The sequence below is a fragment of the Corvus kubaryi genome, unplaced genomic scaffold (genome assembly GCF_017639235.1).
Source record: "Corvus kubaryi isolate FWS band 111438036 unplaced genomic scaffold, C.kubaryi_AGA036_p1.0 37266, whole genome shotgun sequence".
NCBI lineage: Eukaryota > Metazoa > Chordata > Aves > Passeriformes > Corvidae > Corvus > Corvus kubaryi.
Window position 1 is genome coordinate 27,865 of NW_024581081.1, and position 7,984 is coordinate 35,848.

The window sequence follows — 7,984 nt, forward strand, 5'->3', positions numbered from 1 at the left end:
GCTGGATCCCTGAATTGTTCAGATCTGCTCAGTCTTACATGTACGTACCTAGAAGATGCAAAGTTGAAATGTGTTCAGCTTCTGTTCTGACATGGTCTTCAGTAAAATACTGCTTTGTGTAATCTGATCTGGCATCTCATCTGTCAAAATATAGCTTGTCAGATCAAAATCTCAATTTGAAAAAAAGTGAAAAGTTCTGCCCTCCTGAAGCCTTGATAAAGTTCTTCACTGAAATGAGACTTTCCAAGGAGGAGTTGCATGGCAGTTTCCTGAAAACTAAAATCCTATTGCAAGTTGGACTTGTGGTTATTGCATCAATGGGATATTATAGATATATATATAGAGAGAGCTATATCTCCAAGTTGCCTTGGATATTGCATCAATTTTCTGTGTCCATGGGCAAAGTCTGCTAACTGTACAACTGCACAGAAAGTTCCACAGCTGCTTCACAAGCCTTCTAGTATGTCAGAAAGCACTTCCCCATCACTTCTAACTGCAGATTTTCAGTGGAGGCCTAGAGGCATAATCTAAAGATGCCAAAAGAAGAAAGCAGAGTCTACTTCCTACATAAGTATTTGCTAGGTTTCACATCTGTACAATCCTGCAAGCTGAGCTATACACAATACAATAGAAAAATATACCTGAAAGTCCAATAATCATACAATTCAAGAACCTTTGAACTCCTGTCCCTGTTCCCCAGTCAGCCTGAGGTGCTCAGTATTGTGCTGAGGGTGTCAGTGGGAGGTAGAGAGCAGGTCAAATGCTGGGGAGTGCATAACCCCACACAGATCTCTGTCCATTTCTAAGAAAGACCAAATCCAGACATTGAGAAGCAAAACAAGCCCCCAAGCTCGATCTCAACTGAAGGCTGGAAAGCAGCTCAATAAGGAGGCTAGCAGAAACCCTGAACTTGAAATCATACTTTTGAAACTTCTGTTTACTGAAGGTATCTATTTCCTTTCACCTGTTTACCCATAGGAAGTGTATACAGGACAGCACCATCTGGATTTGCTGGCAAATGGGTATAAATAACTACATTATGTGAACAGGACAGAAAAGGGTAGAAAATCTATAAAAAAATAAATCCAAAGGCAGTCATAAACAAGTCAAAACCTTGTTAAGAATGACTTTACTTTTTAGTCCTTTTTCCTTTCTACATTTATTGGTGTTAAAAAGAAAGCTAGTTAAGAAGGTTAGAGCTGAAGGATATTACCTAATTTGCGTAGGAAATTCTCAACAACAGGAATAGACTAAGGCCAAGTTTCAGAAAAGGATGGGAGGTACTGACTCAAATTTTTTTTCCTTCTTGCTAAAATTAGTGAGAGAAGAGACAGTTTGGGTCAAAGACAGCTGCCTCTTTGAGGGTGTCATTCATGACCAGAATCAGAAGCAGCTGTTTGAGATGTCTAATGTAAATAACCCAGATGCAAGCGTAGCAGAGAAGGTGCTGGATCTGGCATAGTGAGACCAAGTAAAGTTTAAATGATGCAAGAAGAAGCTAAGAGACACACTGGACTTCATTCCAAGGAGAGAAAGAAACAGTTGTTGTAAATTAAATAAATTAGTGACCCAGCTGGTCTGCTTGCATCCATTTGCTTTTCCCTATGAACAGAAAGTACGGCAATACATCTGTTTCCTATAACACTTTCATTTTATGTGTTTTTAAAGAGGTTTCCTGATTCCAGATGCAAGGCTGGATCCATCACTAACTGCTTCTCTCTAATTAGCATTTTACAAGTGCTAGAAAATCAAGGAAGTACCTAATACTTTATGTTTACTTTTGAATATTGTAAGTTATTTTCTCCCTGTAACAGTTATAAATGGACTGATTGTCTCCTAGTATAAATTAACACTGCTCCAACAAAATCACAGATTAAGATTTATACCAGGGTATTCCCAGAGAGAAATAAGTTTCCCAGAATATTTACAGCAGAGAGAATGTTCTTTTATATGGGTACCTTGTAGTATGACCCTACACATTGTTCAAGCTATTTATCTTCCTCATTGCCTAAGATATTTCTAGCTTGTGCTCAGTGAAACTAGAACTTCAGTTTTGTGGGTGGGTAACTGCTAGCCCATACTGTTTCCTTTGCTTCTTAAGATAATTACAAATTTAGGAATCTTTCTTCTGTTAGAACCTCTGGTCCACGAGCCTTGGCAGGGGTGGAGACCAGACATAAGTGGGGAAGGGACTGAAGGCCCTGGGCTGAGATTAAATGGGCCTCCTGAGCCAGTGGATGGGGTGGGATCCAACTTAAGAACCCTGACAACCTCTGGCAAAATTTTGTGGTTAATCCTTTTGATCTGGAGATGAAGTCTAATTTTATCTTTAGTGAGTCATAAATAGTCACAAAAGCCATCTAACACACAATTAGATTTTGGTTCAGTACAAATGAAAGACCCTTGGGCCATTCCCTGTTTGCTGTGTAGGATGGAACCATCGGTCAAAGAAAAGTCTTGAGCCTTTTGCTCACTTAGCAAATTGCCATTGCTATTCCAGGGCACTTAACTGCACTACTAAGAAATGCTGCTGTTTTAACAGACAAAGTGCTGGACGATAATACTACTCAAGAATAAAGTTGCATTCACATATTGCAGAGGTAAAATTCACACCAAGTTAGATACCATATGTCAGCACTTAGCCAAGTAGGTTTTTCACCAGTCCTTGTGACCTCCTTTCAGGTGTAAGTGCTTTGAGGTCACAGTCCCCAGATATTCCCCAGGTATTGTCACATTACACTCTAAGATAGTCTCATGCACTTGTGGAAGGCCAGTGGACCTGGGCCTTTCCTTGCTTTTTTTGCCAGGCTTCTCCATATACACTGTCAGCTCAGTTGCACCTAACGAAATCAAGTCAGGCTCAAACCCAAACCAGAGCCACAGCCAGCCATGGTGGAAACTACTCACCATCATTTGGTCCTCAGGGGCTATCTGTTGGATATATATCAGCTGGAGTCAGACTGAGCAGCAGGGACTCGTGGGAGGAGACACCCAGGAATGGGCCCATCACTAGCAATGTGAAGAATAATGCCATCTATTGGGGCAAACACGTATCCTGAGGATCTAGACCCAAGAAGAACCATGACAAGTCCTTTGAGATTCGCTCTGGGGAAAGTCACCTTTCTTGAGCTTGGAGGAGATGGCCCTTGAAAATAAAACATCTCTCCTGGATCCTTCTTCTCTCCTAGACTGTATCCCCCAGGTTTCTTCTGAGCATATCCCTGACAGGTTAGAGTCTGCTCTTCTGAAGTCTAGGGTTGTGATCTTGCTTTTGCCTCTCCCTCTCCTCTCAAGATCCAGAATTTGACCATCTCATGGTCTCTGCACTACAACCAAGGCTGTCCCCTAAACTTAAAATCCCCAACAGGTTGTGATCCACATGGACTAAAAATGCATTCTATATTATAGCATAGGATAAGCTCTAGGTCACTCATTAGCTGCCTACAGCTGCACACTTAAAAAGAAAAATGTGCATTAAGAATAATATGAAATGCATGCACACTGCCACTATGTTTAGACAACAGGAAGAAAAAAAACACCTTAACTGAAAACATTAATGCCAGGCTCCTTACAAACCTGTCTAAAGGCAGTATCAGAATCAAAAGAAATAATTTTAAATGCTTGGAGTCCCAACCAGATATTCCCAGCATCTATTTTATAATGTAGTAACTGGATGGCTTATTTGTTTTCTAATATTTATTCTCTTTGTAGGAAACAGTGCCAGCCAATACTTCCAACTTCTGAGTGATACTGTAGCATGTTAGCTCTGTCTCTCAGGGCTTCCACCTATTCCTTTTTTTGCTGAAGCACTGTGCTGCAGTACAGAAGAATTTCTGGGGATATATTCACTTTTTCTCCACCTTAATTTCTAGTAAATTTAAGCTGGTGGAAAAATTGTGGGAATATACTTAATCATAATATTTCTATTTCCTCTCCTGGCAGATGCACATATCTGCAGTTCATGGTTCATGTATTTATGTTTAATCATCAAATATTTTCTAAATTCGGAGAAGTTTTACGTCACTTGTTATGTCGTCCAAACTGCTCTCACTAGAAAAATGCAGATGGAGACAGCAAATGGACAAACCAACTGTAAAGGTTGACCTTCTGCATCCACAGGGTTGCAAGGGCTTTTGCTTCATTTGATGCATGAAATTACTTTTGAATGTAAGCCCCAAACAAGCTAAATTTTAACTGGGGTTCTATAGTGAGCCCTATATCCTGTGGCAGAGTTGTGGAGGTCCCAGGCACACTAAAGAGGTGCACTCTGAGGAATACTATTTCTCATACTGAAAGTAATGTGCTTTCCAGCACTGATAGTTGTGCTTGCGCTGGCATAGTTGAAGGGAGTTTCCCCTGGCACTGCAGGGCAGACAACCAGGCTAACAAAAGAACAAAGGGAAAGAGGAGGATTTCTCTGACTACAGCATTAACCTAAACTTCTAAGCTCTCTTGGCTCTAGCACAGACTTGGTCTGTGCCATGAATTTGGGCAAATTAGTGTCTTCACTGGGACTGACATCACTAGAATAAGAAAGATGACACTGTGCTTCTAACCACATGAAATTCTGTCAAATTAGGTGAAAAAATTATAGGTAAAATAGTTAGAGGGCAATGATTAGCCTAAGAGCAGTAGCTGGGGTATCTAAGGAGTATTGTTATATGGAACTGCAGTGCTTTACTAGACTGTACACAACATGGTATTATAAATACATATGTTCAACAAACTGTATAAGATTTCAATGATAAACACCTTAAATTCATATTTTCTCCAAAATCCCATGAAAAGCTGTATCACTTAAAGGAAAAAATCTAGGCTTTGCTCTCAGTTTGAACAATAATCAACCATAAGGCAATATGATTACGTAACTTGGAAAAGAGGGCAAAATAAGATAATGATGGCTTCAGGAAATCTAATATTCAAGAATTACAAGCAAGGCATTTAACTTTTTTAATTAAAGCAAGGCATTAACTTGTTTTACTATTATTATTTTTTTGGAACTGTGGTGAGGAACAAGGACTATCTCATCCTGTATCTGGAGAGCAGTTTGAATAACCTGGCTGTCATCACAGTTCAAGAAATAATACAACACATGGCAAGCAACAGAGGGGATATTAACTGCACCATGACACCTTAGCAGAGGTCAAATTTGTGCAGAATCAGTTACATGTGAACAGGTGTAATCAGACCACCATGAAATGGCGCTCTGGTTAAGTCAATCTAAGTGAGGCATGGGACACTCTACCCTAATGGTATTTGTAATCTTAAACTATCCTGGAGCCACAGAGTATCTGACACTATTCCTAAAGCAAGCCAGAGAGAGAAACAGACATCCTTAATTACTGCTGCATCATGAAAAATATTTATCTTGTCAATATTGTGGATTGGTCCCTGATGTGGGAGTAACCAGAAGACATTTTCCTTTCCTACAGTTATTGAATGAAAAGAGAGAAACTGTAAGTAGTCTGCATGTGGAGTGGCACCTTTTTCACCAAATCATTTCATCAGGATGAGAGACAGTCATAAAGAAAGGGGATTACTTTGCACTTCATGCAACAAAGCATTGGCTCTGACATAGCTGGCCCATAATCTCTAGGAGGCTGTGGCATTGCTAATGAAGTCTCAGTGCCTTTAACCAACTTAAAACCCTGTAGGTTTTTCCACTGAATTTAGAAATCTGTTCAGATTATGTTGGCATTGAGCAATGGAGATGGTGCACATGGAAGCTAAGAGCCCTCAGCGGAACAGCATCACGACAAAGCTAAAGCATTCCTAGCTCCCCTCTGCCACCTATGTTCAGTTTCTTCTAGTGAAAACTGAGCATAGGAATGGAAAAGGAATGTCTGCTCTGATCTCAAACAGGATGTTGCCATAGACAGAAGCCCAAGAGAACACCACTTTATGCACAGTCCTAAAGCTTTCCCCTGCTGGAATTGTGGGCTTTGCCTCTTCAACCGTGCACTTTGTGAAATGTGAAAGTGTGCCCACTGTGCCTTGCTTTCTGTGAAATGACAGACTTTTCCATTTTTTGGGCTCCTTCTGGAGTTCTAAAAATGGAATATGGATTAAAAAAATGTCCCCTCTCCACTGTTAACTTGTATTTGCAGGTGCCTTCTGAAAGCTTCCTTACTATATTAAATTATAACCATTTAGCCCTTGGCATGTTGGAAGATGCATCATACCAGTGGACAGATCTGAGAAAAGATCATGAGTTAGTGTCTGACCCACTGGATATTGCAGCTTTTTCTGGTATAGAATAAAACCCAATCTATAACATTATATGCATTTTAAGACATAACTATGCACACTCACACAAATAAACCAACATTGCTAATGCTTTAGCGTTTTTAAGAGCTTTCATGTCTTTGGGAACAGAAAATCCTGATTTTGTTTCCAAAGAACAGAATCCTGTATAGATTCTCTCATGTTGAAAAAGGGCTCCTTTCATGCTACACCCTTTTCTGCTTTGGGAGAGTATAGGCATTCTAGAAGAGTCTCTCTCTGCTGCCTGCTGCTTATTTGCACTCTTACTGAAACAAGCCAAGGTTTCTAAAAGTATTTCAGGATCCCATACATATATGAATCCATACTGAGATTTCCAAATTGCATTTCTTTAGAAAGTCAGGCAAATTGTGTACTGTGTTATAGCCCACACAAAAGTCTAGGAAGTCTGGGAAAGTATAAATTGATGGTGAACTTGACTTACTGCTTTGATATTCAGATTTGTACTAAGTGGAAATAAATTTAAATACTTCGGAGTCCAATTTTGTATTGTTTGTTCATTGTTTCTTAACACATCTTTTAATCTGCTGTGGACAATTCTATCTCTTCCTTTTTAGGAAATGTCTCAAAGATGTAATTTAAACTATCTCATAAAAAGTTCATCATTGTCAGGCAGAGATATGTGCAATTGGACTTGGGCTTGTGCATGGCTATTTTTTGGATTCTGTGAACTGTTTCCTTTTAGGGGTAAATCTATTGGCAGGACGAACTTCCACTAGTCTTCATACAAGGGAGGTGAACACATACTGTTATTGATATTCTACACCCTCTTGTTCGATTATAGTTTCTACCAGCATTAAATTTATACTACAACTTTAGTTGACAAGTGCCAGCTTTTCAGGTCAGCCAGCTTTGTTCATTTTTGTATGCAAAACCTCTGCACATGAAGGAGTCAAAATGGGGAAGACACACAATCTGAAATACTGAACTTCAACACTTTCCTTCTAAAACTCATGCAATAATCCATTCAATCACATCTCCTAATTAAATCTGCATTTATTTTGAATGTGCTTTCCTGTCCACTTGGTGTTTTCTAGTTACAAATGTGTGTATGGTGTAGGAGAGTTAAAAAAGATAAGAAGCTTTTTTGACGTTTAGAAAGCTGTGTTACTGAGAAATATCCTTAGACATTCTAACTGAGTAAACCGAGAGTTCATAACTTAAGCTGCCAAAGAACACTTTGAAAAGCAAAATACGACATAATTTTGCTGGTTTTCCTTCTCTCCACAGTGTAAGGTATTGTTTTAAATAACATTTTACATACATACTATAAAACTCAGTGATGTCCAGATTGGATAAAGAAAAGAAAAAAAACCCAATTAAATTCCTCAGATCCATCCATAAAGCGTAACAATTTACACTTGTGAGGGATTCTCACACTACCAGTTAGACTTGAGGAAATTAGGATTTCTCTACTGTAAAAGTGTTTGACAAACTGAAAGCTGTAGACATGGCCTGAGGATAAGCTGAGTCCATTGTGTTCCGTGAATTTTGACTATGCGTCAACTCATTTTTACAGTGAAATTGCGTTTAGCTCCTGTGAAATGAAGGAAGAATTAACACTTCAATATACATTATCTATATGTCTGAGTAGTTGTCAGAATGCAATCAGAAACAGAGCTCTCTGTGGGAAGCTATATGAGTTTTTAATGCTCCAGTGATTCTGGGTTTGCCCCTTCCTCTCTCCTCCAGTCCCTTGTAA